General features: G+C 34.0%; 1 pseudogene; it reads left to right on the top strand.

Moving 5' to 3' along the window:
- The first annotated feature begins 261 nt into the window (after positions 1-261).
- On the top strand, positions 262-1,688 carry LOC122890102 (annotated as a pseudogene).
- The last annotated feature ends 14,121 nt before the right edge of the window (positions 1,689-15,809 follow it).

Raw genomic sequence — 15,809 nt, forward strand, 5'->3', positions numbered from 1 at the left:
AGCATTTACTTAATCTCACTGATTTTTATCTAATATCATTTAACTCAACATATAAAAGTCATTATGCATTAATCAAAACCTATTGAATATAAAACATAAAGAGTGAACTTTAAAGTTAAACTTGTACCAATATCAGTTCATCAACTTTAACAAATATACCACAATAATGGAAGGAGAAACTAGAGGGGCAGGGAGAGAGCACATATGGAGACTCTCTACTTGCCTGCCCTTAATTTTTTAAAACCCAAACTGCTTTAAAAAATGAAGTCTATTCCTCTTTTCTGGCTGGAACCATGGAGGGTGCAGAAGAGAAGAAAAAGAAGATTCCTGTTGTGCTAGAAACCCTTAAAGAGAAGTGAAGAAATTTCAGAGTTGAAGATCGAGCATCTGAGGAAGAGGTTTGCTCAAAACCCCTCTGTTGGTGGGAATGCAAGTTGGTGCAGCCTCTTTGGAGAACAGTGTGGAGATTCCTCAAGAAATTAAAAATAGAGCTTCCCTATGACCCTGCAATTGCACTCCTGGGTATTTACCCCAAAGATACAGATGTCGTGAAAAGAAGGGCCATCTGTACCCCAATGTTTATAGCAGCAATGGCCACAATCGCCAAACTATGGAAAGAACCAAGATGCCCTTCAACGGATGAATGGATAAGGAAGATGTGGTCCATATACACTATGGAGTATTATGCCTCCATCAGAAAGGATGAATACCCAACTTTTGTAGCAACATGGACAGGACTGGAAGAGATTATGCTGAGTGAAATAAGTCAAGCAGAGAGAGTCAATTATCATATGGTTTCACTTATTTGTGGAGCATAACAAATAGCATGGAGGACAAGGGGCGTTAGAGAGGAGTAGGGAATTTGGGTAAATTGGAAGGGGAGGTGAACCATGAGAGACTATGGACTCTGAAAAACAGTCTGAGGGGTTTGAAGTGGCGGGGGAGTGGGAGGTTGGGGTACCAGGTGGTGGGTATTATAGAGGGCACGGCTTGCATGGAGCACTGGGTGTGGTGAAAAAAATAATGAATAACGTTTTTCTGAAAATAAATAAATTGAAAAAAAAAAAGATGTTTTGAAAGGCAAGAAGGAAACTTATCTATGAAAAAGTTAAGCATTACCACAAAGAATATAGGCAGATGTACTGAAATTTGAATGGCAAGGATGGCAAGAAAAGCTGGCAACTTCTACATATCTGTGGAACCCAAATTGACATTTGTCATCAGGATCAGAGGTATCAATGGTATGACCCCAAAGGTTCGAAAGGCGTTGCAGCTTCTTCACCTTTGCCAAATCTTCAATGGCTCCTTTGTTAAGCTCAACAAGGCTTCAGTTAATGTATTAAGGATTGTGGAACCATATATAGCATGGGGATACCCAAACCTGAAGTTGGTGAATGAATTGATCTGCAAGCATAGTTATGGCAAAATCAACAGGAAGCAAATTTCCCTGACAGATAACACATTGATTGCCTGATCTCTTGGTAAATATGGCATCATATTCATGGAGGATCTGATTCATGAGATCTATACTGTTGGAAAACATTTCAAAGAGGCAAATGACTTTTTATGGCCCTTCAAATTATCTTCTCCACGAGCGGCAATGAAAAAAAAAAGACCATTTTGTGGAGGGTGGAGATGCTGGCAACAGGGAAGACTAGATCAATAGGCTTATTCAAAGGATAAACTAAGGTATCTATATGATTATTGTTGTAATCTTGTCAGTTAATAAAGGACTAGTCTCAAATGGGGGGGAAAAAGTATATTTGTTAAGAAAATCTGTATTGGAACTACTGCTTTCTATTTCCCGTATCTTTTTTCCATCTTCGATTTTTATTGTTTTAAAAATTATTTCACAACTAGGAATTTATCCAACAATGAATAACAAAATAACAGTGTCCTAAGAAAACAATTATTCCACTTTTCAAGATTCATTTACTTATTTATTTATTTGATAGAGAGAGAGAGAGAGAGCAAGTGCACAAGCAGGGGAGCAGCGGAGGGAGAAGCAGACTCCTCACTGAGCTGGGAGCCAATGCAGGTCTTGATCCCAAGACCCTGGGTTCCTGATTTGAGCCAAAGACAGATGCTTAACCGAATGAGCCACCAAGGCACCCCCCCAATTATTCCTCTTCTAGAGATTAAAAAATATATATATTCTGGCGTGAGTAATCCTGTATGATAAAATGGACTTCATCCTCATCAAGAACCTAACTGTCCTATTTCAGCATCCCAGCATGTGGTTTCCCTTATCAAGCCAATCTGTACTCAAGATGATTTCAATGTTTAATCACATTCACATTTTATTGAATGAAACAAAGGAGAGGATAAAATCAGCGACAACCAAAAAGGCCGCCTATCTGACCTGTGAAAACTCTCTTTGGGCAGCCTACAGAGATGTTCCACAGAACATTCTACATATATATCCCTTCCAAGACCTTAGTGACAATGTTGTATTGCTCTAAGGAAGTTGAAGAAATATTTTTCTTAGCTGGCTGTGTCGTTACTCAGAATAAAATTGTGGATCTCCTAAACTGAACCAGTTTAGGCCTATTATGTGTCTGGAATCTGCTGATAGAGCAATGAGTCATGCAAACAGGATGAATCTGTTTCAATTTCAAGTGAGCTTACCCTCTGAGAGAAAAAAATTAATTAAAAAATTATATCAGTCCAAATTCTACATGAACAATAATGCTAACATATATTATTATATAGCATATATAATATATGCTAACATATATTATTGTCCATACAAAAGTATATATATATAAATATATGTGAATATGTGTATATGAATATATATGTATAAAAACATATATGAATGTCCATATATTTTATATGTCTATATCCTTATAAATACATAAATATTCTTATTATATATGGACAAATAAATACTCTGACAATTATACAACACTCATAGTTACTAAATGCAGAGGAAAAAATAAGAAGAATATGTATCAGAAAATGACTGAAGGGCTGATTTTGTTAAGGCAGGTGAAGAGGGACTTCCTGAAGAAATCTCATTGGGTTCAGTCATGAATATTGAGAAGGTGGGAATCATGCACAGATATGGAAGAGCTTTCCAGACAAAAAGGTCAGCTAGTGCAAAAGAACTGAGTTTGGTGCATGAAAAAGAAATAAAGGCCAAAATGGCTGTCATGTAGTGAGCAGGGATTTGAGAGGGGGGAGATGACATCACAGCAGCGCACAGCAGCTAGACCAGAAAGGCCTTGTAAGAAATGATACATTTGGGGCATATTGCTAAGAATAATAAGAATCATTTGGAATGTTTTAACCAGAGACATGTTATTATTTTATTTACCCTTAAGAGAGCTTGCTCTGGTGACTCTGTACGAGGGAAGCACAAGAATGAAGTGGCACCTGGATGGCATAGCTGGTTGGGGGTGGACTCTAGGTTTTGGCTCAGGTTTTGATCTCAGTGTTGTGTAATCAAGCCCCACATCAGACTCTGTGCTTCACATAGAGTGTGCTTGAGATTCTCTCTCTCTCTCCCTCTGCCCCTCCTGCTTGTGCTCTCTCTTTCTCTAGAATAAATATATAAATCTTAAAAAAAAAAAAATAAAAGAACAAGAAACCATCAGTTGGCAACCACAGTACCCCAGACAAGAAATAATGACATATTAGAGTCATGGGAGTAGAAAGAGTTAGAATTTATATATTACTTCTAGCATATTTTTTTTTAGAAGTAGTGGTAGTATATATTTTAAACTATCACTTAATTTCACCTTTTGTCCCCACCTCTTATAAATGAAATATTAGTATTTTTATTTAATGTAAAAAGCAATGATTATTATTATTGTCTCCATTTTTTTAAAGAACTCCAACATACTGAGGACCATACTGCCTTTTTTTTTTTAAGATTTTATTTATTTATTTGACAGAGAGAGAGATACAGCGAGAGAGAGAACATAAGTAGGTGGAGTATGAGAGGGAGAAACAAGCTTCCTGCCCAACAGGGAGCCTGATGTGGGTCTCGATCTCAGTACCCCAGAACCACAACCCGAGCTGGAGGCAGACACCCGAGAGTCACCTAGGTGCCCCGCTTCTTAAGTTTTTAATATTACAAAATAATATGGACCTATAATAAACTATGAGGAACAATATAGTACACACTCAGGTACCTACTTCTTGTTTTAATAAGTCAAAATTCAAAAGCAAGATTAATTTTTTTAACATGCTTCGATTTTATTCTCGAAAGACCAGCTGAACAAAAATTACCATGAATTGTAGCTAATCATGTGTATGCATGATACATATACATATCATAATTATGTATATGTAGTTAATAACATATTTAAATTAATAAGTACATATATTTCCAACAAAAGGTACATATATATGTACACATACATTACCTTCAGATATTTATATACATTTATATAAGTAGTATCACATTGTGATATTCTTCTTTTCACCAATATTAACTTTGTGTAATTCATAAATGAAAATATATAAAGCATATCTTTAGGGGTGCCTGAGTAGCTCAGTGGGTTAAGCCTCTGCCTTTGGCTCAGGTCATGATCTCAGGGTCCTGGGACCAAGCCCCCATCGGGCTCTCTGCTCAGCGGGGAGCCTGCTCCCCACCCCCCTGCCTGATTCTCTGCCTACTTGTGATCTCTGTCTGTCAAATAAATAAATAAAATCCCTTAAAAAAAATAAAATAAAGCACATGTTACATACTCACCTGGTGGTCAATAGTATGCTAGTAAATGTTTAACAACCAGCTCTTTAGATAGATAGATGGTAGTTAGATAGATAGATGACTGATAGATGATAGAATACAAATGTTATTGATATTAAGGGTGTGTAGCAATTATTAAATATAAAAAGCATATTGGAAATTCCAAGTAGTAAATAGATTCTTACATATTACTGTTGTTGATTTTTGGTCAACCTCATATTTATAAACAAGCTAAGCTTGAGCAAGGATAATTTTTTTTTTAAAGATTTTATTTATTTATTTGAGAGAGAGAGATCACAAGTAGGCAGAGAGGCAGGCAGAGAGAGAGGGGGAAGCAGGATCCCTGCTGAGCAGAGAGCCTGATACGGGGCCCAATTCCAGGACTCTGGGATCATGACCTGAGCCGAAAGGCAGAGTCTTAACCCACTGAGTCACCCAGGCGCCCTGAGCAAGGATAATTTTGACAGAAAAGTTGATACTTTCTTTACATTAACAAGTAAGATGAAAGTGAAATAACAAAGCATTCACTTCTTCACTCACCATGTGTGTGATTTCTTTTTTGAATAGTTTTCAAGTATTGGAAAGATGTCTCCTCAAAAATTTGTGGGCCACTCACAAAATGATGATTGAAGATATGACCAAGCTTTAAGTTTAAACTGTATTATTAACATATTATTCAGACCTCATTTGTTGCATTTGCCAATTTGAGTTTGCCAAACTCGTATCAGCAACACCAGACTGTGACAGCCACGCAAAGCCCAGATCTACGTGCTCTCCAAAGCTGACACAGATGTGACAATGGAGGGAAAGGTACAAGAAGAACCTCCCAGAAATTAATTATAGCCAGATGAGTTAACCAAGGTGTATACTTTTCATGACAAGAAAGTCTCCGCTGTTCCATAAGAGTTGGAATTTAATATTGATCAGTAACTGTGAGATATTTTACTCTTCCATTTCTAAAGGAACTTGTATTTGTGATACATTGTGGGTGGATAAGCTCACATATAACCTCAAAATTCTGAACTTTAGGCTGAATGTAGTAAATAATATAAGTCTTTATTGTTTCACATAGGGAGTGGGAGGTTTTTGGTTTTTGTTTGTTTGTTTTTTGTTTTTATTTTTCCCTTTATGTAGATGAGATGGCTGTGCAGAAATACTTGGGAAGGGAATGGATTGGACTATTGAAGAAGCTTTTAGCTATACCCCAATAAACATGTTTCATTTTTCTTTAGCGATTAAGCCCTCAAATATTTTATGGGGCATGTGTTTACCTAGAAAAAATATGTATATGCTACATTCCTCAGCTTCTCTTATAAGTGTGGGGCCATATGCAGTGTGACTGAATTCTGTCCTGTGGGGTGTGAAGTAACGTTAAAGAAGTGAAATATCTGTAATGTGTTCTCGAGGGAGAAGATTAGTATTCTTCCTCCTTCTCTCACTTTTTGCTGTTTGGACCAGGCATAAGGATGCAATATGGACCATGTGGATAAGGGCAATATCTTTGGGTTCGTTTAAACTTTAAACACTTAGGGAGAAGGAGCAATGGGAGGAGGCAGCCTCTGTGGTGTGTCTTCTAAGAGTCCAGAGCAGTGACAGGGAATGCCTCAGGGCAGTTGGTCATTAAATGCTGTCTTCAACTTGTCATCCTAGCACAGATTTTGTGCTACACTAATAATACCTGGAGGAAACCAGCAATGCTTGTCAAAGAGAATACAGACAGGTTAAAAAAAAATTAAGTTTTCCTTCAATTTGCTCAGTTACATCTACCTCTGAAATCTCACTTATCTGCATTATAGCAACTCAATTTTCACAAATATATTAATTCAAAACATTCTTTAATGTCTCCAGAGATTTTTCAAGTTGTTAGATGCTGCTAGAGTTCCTGGAATTTATGCTTATTTTCCCTTTTGTATCTAGATTCTCTTCATTATTGATTTTGAGGGAGGGAGCCAGCAGACTGTGGTAAACTGGTACTGTCTTCATAGGAACCAAAATAAACAAGTGTGTATATTTTCTGTCTTAAACAAACAAACAAGAAATCAAAACAAAACAAAACAAAAAACAACAACAAAAAAAGGAACTTGCTTAAGAGTTTGAAGAGACAGGAGAGGCTGTTATGTTTATCATTCCACTTGAGTTATTTTATTGCAAGCTTTTGAAAGATATTTCAAATACTAAAATGAAATAAAATTTGGAGAGTTACCTAATTATCAATTTGGTCAAGTAATCCTAATTGCAATTAGTTTATTTAGGCCTGTAAATATATCCGCATGAAAAACAGGACTTTAGACATATATTGAGTCATAAAACCCCAGAAAGGATTAAGAAAATTTAATAAGGGTGCTTTCATATAATTTCAAATGAGTTTTGTCATGGTTAACTGAAAAACTATTAGTACTGTAAGTGCTTATAGTTTTCCTGGTTAGTACTGTGTAGATTGTAAAAGACTTCCTGCCTTACAAAGTCATTTCAAATATTTGTTTGCTTGAAGGTAGTTAGAGTTTATAATAATAGTAATAATTTCAATTCCTCAGTTTCTATTTAATATAAATAAAAGCTTATGTCCAAAATTAAAATGTAACTAAAATTAGTTCTTAGTCATATAAGATTGCCTAAATTTTATACTGTACTATTTTTCCATTTTTTTTAATTAAAAAGAAGGAATTTTTTACTTTCAATTTATTATGGTGTCATATAAATCTAGAAAGCAAGCCTTCCTCCCAAGTTAAAAATAATATTTAACTAGATATCTTTAAGTGTTTCTGATACTTGTGAGATTTACCATACTTGTATGAGTAAGAATACAGAATAAGTATTTCCTTCAACACATGGGAAAGCTAATAAAGTTTTGTTTTCACCATGAGTCTGTGAAATAAGAGACTCAATCCCTTTGTGAATAATTTTTTATGAACTTGTTTTTAATTTTTAAAAGAATTACAGGTATAAGAAAAATTATACAGTATTTGTCTGTCTTCACCTGACTTATCTCACTTAGTGTAATGCCATCACATCCACATTGTCACAAATGGTGATTTCATTATTTTCCATGCCTAAAAAATGTTGCACTGTGTATAGGCACTGAAGTTGTTTACCTTGGCTATTACAAATAATGCTGCAATAAACATGGGGGTGCACAAATCTTTTTGAGTTAAAAGTTCTTTTTCTTCAGGTAAACACCCCAAAGTGGAATTGCTAGATTGTATGGTAACTCTATTTTCAATTGTTGGAATAACCTCCATGCTATTTTCCATAGTGGCTCACCAACTGACATTCCTACCAACAGTTTCCTTTCTCCACATCCACACTGACACTTGTTATTTTTTGTCTTTTTGTTGATAGCTATTCTAATAGGTGTGAGGTGATATCTAATACAATATCTAATTGTGGTTTTGACTTGCATTTCCTTGATGGTTAATAATGTAAAGCATCTTTTCATGTATTTTTTGGTCATCTGTATATCATTTTTTTTAGTTTAATTTAATTTTTTTTTTTTTAGTGTTTCAAGATCCATTGTTTATGTGCCAGACCCAGTGCTCCATGCAATACATTCCGTCCTTAATACCCACCAACAGGCTCACCCAACCCCCCCCTCCAGAGCCTTGTTTGTTTCTCAGAGTCCACAGTCTCTCATGGTTTTTCCCGCCCTCTTATTTCCCCCAACTCACTTCTCCTCTCCATCTCCCAGTGTCCTCCATGTTATTCCTTATGCTCCACAAGTAAAACCACATGATAATTGACTCTCTGCCTGACTTATTTCACTCAGGATAATCTCCTCCAGTCCCGTCCATGTTGATACAGAGATTGGGTATTCATACTTTCTGATGAAGGCATAATACTCCATTGTATATATGGACCACATCTTCTTTATCCATTTATCTGCTGCAGGGCATCTTGGCTCTTTCCACAGTATGTCGACTGTGGCCATTGTTGCTATGAACATTGGGGATTGTTGAAAAAGGAAAACAAAACTGGCGGCATCAGGTTACCTGATTTCAAGCTTTACTACAAAGCTGTAATCACCAAGACAGCATGGTACTGGCATAAAAACAGACACATAGACCAGTGGAATAGAGTAGAGAGCCCAGATATGGAGCCTCAACTCTATGGTCAGATAATCTTTGACAAAGCAGGAAAAATATCCAGCAGAGAAAAGACAGTCTCTTCAATAAATGGTGCTGGGAAAATTAGACAGTTATGTAGAGAAGAATGAAACTCGACCATCCTCTTACACCATACACAAAGATAAATTTGAAATAGATAAAAGACCTCAACATGAGGCAGTAATCTATCAAAATCCTAGAGGAGAACATAGGCAGTAACCTCTTCGACTTCATCCACAGCATCTTCTTTCAAGACAGGTCTCCAAATGGAAAGGAATCAAAAGTGAAAATGAACTTTTGGGACTTCATCAAGATCAAAAGTTTCTGCACAGCAATACAAAGAGGCAACCCATGGGAGAAGATATTTGCAAATGACACTACAGATAAAGGGCTGATTTACAAGATCTATAAAGAACTCCTCAAACTCAGCGCACACAAAACAGATAATCACTTCAAAAAATGGGCAGAAGACATGAACAAACACTTCTTCAAAGAAGATATACAAACACTTCTCTAAAGAAGACATACAAATGGCTAACAGACACATGAAAAAATGTTCATTAACATTAGCTATCAAGGAGATTCAAATCAAAACCACATTGAGTTATCTGTATATCTTCTTTAGGAAAATATCTATTCAGCTTTTCTGCCCATTTTGCAATTAGATTTCTTGCTTTTTTGCTATTGAGTTTCTAACTTACTTATATGTTTGGATATTAACCCCATATCAGATATAGGCTTTGTAAATATTTTCTACCATTCAGTTGGTTGCCTTTTCATTTTGTTAATGACTTTTTCTGCTGTGGAGAAGCTTTTTAGTTTGAAGCTTTTTAGTCCTACTTTGTTACATTTGCTTTGTTGTTTTTGCTTTCTGAGTTAGATTCATTAAATAAATTATCACCGAGACCTATGTCAAAGAGCTTATTACCTATGTTTTCTTCTAGGACTTTTATGTTTTCAGGTCTTAGTTTCAAGTCTTTACTCCACTTTGAGCTCGTTTTGTAGTGTATCATATATTATCATAGTCCAGTTTTATCAAAGGAATGTACCCATTTCTTCAAGGTTGTCCAATTTGTTAGCATATTACTGTTCATAGTAGTTTCTCATGACACTTTGTATTTCTGTGGTATTAGTTGTGTAACATGTTCTCTTTCATTTATTTGAGTCCTCTCTCTCTCTCTCTCTCATAAGTATATCTAAAAATCTGCCAATTTTGTTTATGTTTTTGAAGAACCAGCTCTTAGTTTAATTGGCCTTCTCTACTGTCTTTTTAGTTTCTATTCCATTTATTTCAACTCCAATCTTTCTTATTTCCTTACTTCTACTAATTTTGGATTTTGTTCTTCTTTTTATAGTTTCTTGAGGTCTGAAGTTGGGTTGTTTATTTGAGACTTTTCTTGTTTCTTGTGGTAAGCATTTATCACTATGAACTTCCTTCTCAGAACTGCTTTTGCTTCATCCCTTAAATTTTAGTATGTTACATTTCCATTTTCATTTGTTTCAAGATATTTTTGTTTCTCTTTTGATTTCTTATTTGGCCTACTGGGTCGCTTAATAGCATGTTGTTTAGTCTCCACACATTAGTGAATTTTCCAGTGTTGCTCATGAAATTAATTTCTAGTGTCATACCATTGTGGTTAGAAAAGATGCTTGATATGAATTTAATTCTCTTAAATTTATTAAATTTTTTTTGTGGCCTAATGTGTGATCTATCAAAACAATGTATGCGAACCTGAGAAAAAAATGTGTACTTTGTTGCTTTGTGATGGAATGTTCCATAAATATCTATTAATTTCATCTGTTGTTACATGTCGTTTAAAGCTGATATTTCCGTATTGATTTTCTATTTGGATGCTCGATCCATTGTTGTAAGTAACCTCTACTTCTAAAGATAGGAGTATAAAAAGACTCCTACTAATACTGTATTGTTCTATATTTCTCCCTTTGGGTGTTAATATTTGCTTTATATATTTTGGTGTTCATACATGGGTGTATAAATAGCTACAAACGTTATATTCTCTTGTTGTATTGACCTTTTTATTATCATGTAATAAATTTTTCCTCTTATTATAGTCTCTACCTTAAAGTCTATTTTGTCTGAGAGAAATATAGCTTTGCCAGCTTTCTTTTGATTTCCATTTGCATGCAATATTTTTCCATCACTTTGCTTTGAGTCTCTAGTTCATTCCTTGTAAGCGGTATATAGAAATGTCTTTATTTTAATCAATTCAGTCACTCTGTGTCTTTTTTTTATTGAAGTGTAGTTGACACACAATGTTACACTAGTTTCAGGTGTATAATAAAGTGGCTCAACAAGTCTATATGTTATGCTATATTCACAATACCATTGTTGGTATTGGGTGGCTTTGCATTCTTCATGTTTGGAACTCTTCAGGTTTTCTAGATCTGGATGTGTGTTTCCATACACAGGTTAGGCAAGTTTTCACCCATTATTCTTCATATATATATTTTTTTCTTTTTCTTCTCTCTTATCCTGGGAGCCCTATGACATAAAGATTAGGTAATTTGATGTCTCACACATCCCTTAAGCTATCTTCACCTTGTGAATAAATTTGAAATTTGGCAGGCTTTTTACTCAATTGAGATCAGCAGGTTTTTTAAGTTTACCTGGCAAAGATATTTTATTGGAAGTCCTTGAACTTACATACATGCTTAAAACAATTTATAATTATCTTGTCCATTGAAGTTTTACTGACTGAGAGTTGGTTTACTGTACAGAGTATGATTTGGCAAGACCTGGACATTTTGTTCATGAGTTAGTTAACATTACAGTTTTATTCACATTTATTTTTAGCTTCCCTTGTATGCTCAACTTTATTGAAATGAATAATTAATTAAGTAAACTATTTGGCTGCTTGAATTACAAAAGAAAAAATAGTATAATGCCTGTTTGTAGTTATAATTGCTCTAGCAGTCAAGTATTGTATAAGTATTAGAAAAAAGAAAGAGTCCTAAATAAATAAAAGTACATGAATAAATTAGTGTGTTTCAATATGTTTATAGAATAGAGAAAACTCTCCAATTTCAGGATACTGAAACTGATGATGAGAAGTTGAAATAAAGGGTTCAACTTTTAGTTTTTAGTTGCAACTTTTAATTATTATTACTTTTGCTGTTTTTCTTTCTGTGTTTACCATTGGTAGTGAATCCTAGGGGTTGCCAAATCTTACATCTGTCAGTTTAAAAGAAACTCTAAAATTATCAACTTCATTTATCATAAAACTTCTACTATTTTAGTAAAGACATTTTCTTTTTCTTTTAATAAAGAAACCAGATAGTTTAATTCCACTAAATTCTGTTGCATTTTTATACAACCCCTGACTCACTCTCTCATCTGTTAAACAGTTATGACAGCTGACAAAATGCAAGAAGGAAGTTGGAAAAGTGCTGGGAAATTAAAGGTAAGAAATAATCAATGTCCTTGAGGTTTATCCAAGATGGCCCTTAATTCCTGTAGAAAGAATTCTTTGAAAATCATACCTCAACCTCTACTTCTAAAGATTTTTAGGGCATTTTTTTTTCTTGTAATAGTTTTCATATTTATCTCATGTGCAATTTATATGTTCTGCTTGTTTCCAAATCTATACAAAATTATATTTTACTTGTATAAATTTGTAGCCTATTTCTTTAAATTATTCTCTCTCTCCACCCATTTACCCTCCACCATAACTTATGTTTTCTTTCTTTCTCTCCCCTTCCTTCCTTCCTACCTTCCTTTCTTCCTTCCTTCCCTTCTTTTTCTTCTTTTTTTCATTCCTTTATTTCTCTCTTTCTTTTTTTTTAAATGTTACAAATACACTTTTTTTTTTTTTTTTTTTTTTTTTTTACACTAAGGCTAAGTGAAAGAGAAAACTAATGGAGAGGAACCTGGCCAAAATTTGCTATAATTTTTTGGCTACTGCTAGGCCTATATAAAGTTTGGGTTCACAAGATTCATTCTTAGGACACTGAACCAAAGCAGAAGGTAACATGGCCCCTTTAAGCACAGGCACAAATCTGAAATCCTAAAGGCAATAATTATTAATTTGTACACTACTAATTTTTCATGTCTTCAAGATGGATACATCCGTTTTCCCCAAATGTATTTCATTATCTGTGTTACTTTCAGTGTTTAGAAAAAGTAAATTTACTGAATGTCTCTAATTTACTAATTTTACATATGCAAAACCTATTTTAATTGACTCCTTACAAAAAAATTGTGGTGAAATTCCCATGTTAACAGATGAAGTAACAGACACACAGAGATACAAATTAGAAAAATTTCTCTGCCTAGAAAAAACTGAACAGAGGATCAGAGCACTTTTGGTGGTAGAGCAATTCAGTGAGAACTACTATTGCTTACATGCCTTCTAGGCATCCAGAAATGTGATAGCTGATTTGACATACAGTGCAGTCAACTGGAAATTCTAGTGAGGCTGAGCTCAATCAAAACCCTGGTAAACATGTTAAATTTGTTCCCAAATAGAAAACCTATGTCAAGAAAATGAAACAGTAATATTTGCATTCAGCATAGTGAAATTTTTAAAAATAGAAATGTTCAAGTGAAGTCTGAGTTTCAACCTTGCTCTGCTTCTAATTAATTGCGTGATTTCCACTTCATTTCTAAAAATTAGTGTTTATATTTTTAAGAAGTATTAATACTATTTCACAAGTTTGTTTGAAGAACTAAACAAAAAGAATATAACACAGGATTTATTGTATAGTTAACACTCAATAAATACTGGCTGTTGTTTTCCTTTAAGTGACCTATATTGAAACTTTACAGAAAATATAATGACTCATGTATTTAAAGAAATTTTACAAGGACCTCAATAAACCTGGAGCTAAAATTTGTTTATATATCTCTTTCTTTGATAAGAAATATATCCATATTTACATAATAGAATATTCTAACATAGGTGGAGTTAAAACACCCTACATAGAATATGTAGGAAGGTAATACTGAAAAAAAAAAAAGATTATACTGAAATAAGGAAAATACAATATTTAAATGTAATTCATAGTAACTTTATTAACAAAACCATTTCTTCAATTTGAAAATAGCACATTTTTTAATAATTGAAACTTTAAAAAAATCTATGTATATATTTTAACATATCTATCAAATTTGTTTATGTTTTTGCTTCCTCCATATATGTGTGTGGGTAACTGGTGTGTAAAACATATTTTAATTAAATCATCTAAACCGAGAACATTTTATATGTTATTTGTGATTCCTAATATTCTGCATTGTTTATAAGCATGTGAAATCACAGTTATCACTCCATAACCTTTTCAGAATAATCTTTTAAACTAATTAATGGGCAATTCAAACATGGTTCTTTTGATTCTTAACCAAGGAAAAACTTCATGTTTAGTTTTACACTTTCTTCCTTCTTTCTACAGGTCAGTGTGAAGGTGCTTTAATCAGATCGCCACATTCCTGCCAGATCCATTCTTCCAAGCCATGGGAGAAATGTCCAACTCCTGCCAAATCTCCCAAACCAAATTTACTTCTTCAGCATCATCAATCTAGCCAACACTTCATTTGTCATATACTCTTTTCTCTTTCAAAATCATACAATTCAATGGGAAAATGAGATAAAAACACCATCTGTGTCCCCCTTTAAATAAATTCAATTTACTAGATAAAACTGCAGATTTATTTTAGCAATATCATTTGTTCCTGCACCAGTCAGGAGGAAGTAGTGGTTGGAAGGTTTGGTAAGTCTTGGCATGCTCTCTGTTACTTCTTGCTAAAACATTTCTGAAGACCAAGACATTTGTACATTAACTTCATGTGGTTTTGTCTTTTAAGATTTTGACCTTATTTCTTGGAAACTGTCATCTAATTTCCCAATGAGTTAGGAGATTATACTATGATTTACAATACATTAGTGGTTCTATATTTCTTGTTGCTGTTGCTGCTGTTAAGCTTTGTCTCCGGATGTCCTAAGGAGCACAAACATAAGGAAGCTTCTTAACCATTAGATAGGCTGTTAATTTCTACCTGTTCAAGCCAGTGATAGCAATTTCTTGTCAAAAATAACACTATATCTGTAACTAATGATGTGCTATATGTTGCATAGTTGAATTTAAATATTTTTTAAGATAAGTTTTTAGTACTGCTTTTTTAATCACTATTATTTCTTAACAATCATTTAGAGAATTTTCATTCCTTTCTACCTAGATGTAATTTTAAAGTAATACTCAACAAGCTTTGTCTCCTTCCTGTGACAGAGATCACATGTATGTGAGATCTGAAATCCTTAATTTGTTCCTGAGTCCCTTTACCTAGAGATACTGGTCTAAGGAAATTCAGTAAAAATCTCTGGATCCCAGTTTGTTTATTTCTAAAATAAGTGCAGTTACACATATACAAAGGCTCTTTAGAGAGTTAAAATACAGCATGTAAATAAATGATGTGGAAAAGGTTACAGTATAGGTATATCTTTCTTTATCAGATATATAGGAAGAGGAATTAGAGTACAATGTTTCTTGATAACTTGTTATATTTTCACAAATTTGAGCTAAAATCTTCCCAAAAGGGGGACAACTCTGTAGAGTAGGGTCTTCTTTAGCAATTTTTCAGCGTTTAAGAATAAATAATATTATAGACTAATATATAAGAATATAAAAGAAATTTACTCATGACAAAGAGATATTTGAATGCCCTGGATATTGTCACAGAACCAATGTGAGTCATGAAGTTGCTGAACAGTAACTAAAATGGCAGCCAGATAAATGACAGTTACATTATGGGTAATAATTTTTGCACACTGCTTTTATGATAGTTCTGGCCTCCTGTCCCAGTTTAAATTTGTCCCAGATTTTCCATTTTCAATAAGATATGTTTATTAGTAGTTAAATAAAATAAGCCAGTAGGAATTTAGTAGACTTCTAATCGTTGCAAGGTTAATACTAGTTAGAACTAGGTTTATCTGATAGGTATCTGTAGTGAACCAATTTCTCACTTTCGTATGGAATTAATACTAAATTTAAAAAAATTA

This window comes from Neovison vison, chromosome 11, assembly GCF_020171115.1.
Source record: "Neovison vison isolate M4711 chromosome 11, ASM_NN_V1, whole genome shotgun sequence".
NCBI classification, from domain to species: Eukaryota; Metazoa; Chordata; class Mammalia; order Carnivora; family Mustelidae; genus Neogale; species Neogale vison.